The 1,992-nt window shown below is 52.8% G+C and overlaps 1 pseudogene; it reads right to left on the bottom strand.

The window, feature by feature from the left end:
* Positions 1-288: 288 nt before the first annotated feature.
* On the bottom strand, positions 289-1,709 carry LOC136319334 (actin-related protein T3 pseudogene; annotated as a pseudogene).
* Positions 1,710-1,992: the final 283 nt, after the last annotated feature.

Below are 1,992 nucleotides of genomic sequence, written 5' to 3'. Positions count from 1 at the left end.
GACATTACTGCTGAGGGTGTGTTTGCACCTTGAGCAGGTTTGCATGCCACCCGGGTTCCTACAGTAGCAAGCGTGACTTCTGCCATTGCTGGCAGACTCATGTGTGCGCCTGTGCTTCCCCATTTAGTTGCCACTGGGGCTCTGCCTCCGCTCGGATCACTGCCAAGAGCGTGCCCAGCCCTGGGCTGGTCTGCGCACCTGCCCTGCTTCCTGTGGCTCTCTTCAACCATTTTTATCTGTATTCAGAAACATCTCTAGTGTATAGTGTTGGGATTGACTTCTCTAAATTCAACAGTGGGTGATCTACATGTCCTGGAAGGCAGGCCAGGGTGCAGGACTGGTGCCTCCCATCTGCATCCTCTCTGGGGGAGCTATCTCCTGAACAGAGGTATTGGCAGGCATACCTTTGGTGCATCTTTAACTAGCCACTGTCTAAACCAGGGAATGAGGCTGATCCTTCAGCAAGGATAGTATTGGAGAAAAAGGAATTCCTCAGATCTATAGTGCTTTTTTTTTAAAAAAAATGTTATTCAGTGAGAGGAGAGGAGGCAGACAGACTCCTGCATGCGCCCTGACCAGGATCCACCCAGCAAACCCACTAGGGGGTGATGCTTTGCCCATCTAGGGCATTTCTCCCTTGCTCAGCAACCAAGCTCTTCTTAGCACCTGAGGTGGAGGCCATGGAGCCATCCTAGCACCTGGGGCCAACTTGCTCCAATTGAGCCAAGGCTGCAGGAGAGGGGAGAGGGTTAGAGAGAGAGAGAGAGAGAGAGAGAGAGAGAGAGAGAAAGAGAAGTGGGAGGGGGAGGAGTGGTGAAGCAGATGGGCACTTCTCCTGTGTGCCCTGACTGGGAATCGAACCTGGGCCAGCCACACGCTGGGTTGATGCTCTACCACTGAGCCAACAGGCCAGGACCTGTAGTACATTTTATTATGCTGGTGAAGCACATCTTACCAAGGCCAGGAGTCTTGAGGTTCAGGAAAGGTGGACGGAAGAGGGCCTCTGGAAACAAAGAGCTGATTGTGAGGCTTGATCACCTCCCCATCAGGTGCTTGGTTAACTCTCTATACTACCAGGTTTCTTGGCCATTTTCTCTCCATAGTTCATTGCTGCATAACAAGAGGTTTCCTGAATGTCTGCGACTGCCTGTCTGTATTACTTAGCAGGATGATACCATGGTTCTTCCAACAGCATCATGACATAGTCCACAAGGTCAAGGCCAGGCCAACTAGCTTCTGGATACTAGGAGGCAAGCAGTAACCTTCAAAGATGGGCACTCACTGGGTAACCCCAGCGCCTGAATTCATCACAAAGCCAGTTGTGAAGCCAGCAGAAGAACATGACAGCACACCCTGGATGGACATATAGAGACAGGAACCCCAGATGCTCAAAAACCAGTTATTTGTGGTTGGTTGATTTGTGGAGTCAGTCAGTACTGGCTCAGTAATCAAGTCAGGCCCATCACAGGGCGTTAGCTTCAGGTTATGGCCATAGATATGCTTTCATGTGATCTCCATGTCACCCCACCCCCACTGGAAGTAATGAGAGCGTGCTCCACTGGGTGGGTGATGGACAGCGAGTTTTTCCTACCCTGCACTGGCCACCCACACATAGCTCCAGCACAGCCCTCTGCCACCCAGCTCAGGCCTTTGGCACAGAAGATGTTTGGGTAGATGAGCCTGGGTTCCTGGATGCAGCCCCAGTCCATCTAGCCAGGTTCTGAAGACTCCCCAGCAGGCTCCTGCTGCTGCAGTGCCACCTCTAGTTGGCTGCCTGCTCCTGACCACTTCTGCTGCCCTGGCTGCAGCCAGGAGGGTGGAGAGTATGCAGTGTGGCTTTTAGGGAGGGGGGAGCTTATAAGGTTCCAGTGTTGTGTGGGTCAAATGGCCTGGAACACTGTGTCACAAAGGCCTCCCCCACAAGGGCCACAGTACCTGATGCCAACTAGTGTAGGCTGGGATGGGGACAGCCCAGGCATAGGCTCTGGGAAT

This window comes from Saccopteryx bilineata, chromosome 1 (genome assembly GCF_036850765.1).
Source record: "Saccopteryx bilineata isolate mSacBil1 chromosome 1, mSacBil1_pri_phased_curated, whole genome shotgun sequence".
NCBI classification, from domain to species: Eukaryota; Metazoa; Chordata; class Mammalia; order Chiroptera; family Emballonuridae; genus Saccopteryx; species Saccopteryx bilineata.
The sequence above is the reverse complement of the archived record's forward strand: the minus strand, read 5'-3'. Positions and strand labels throughout refer to the sequence as shown.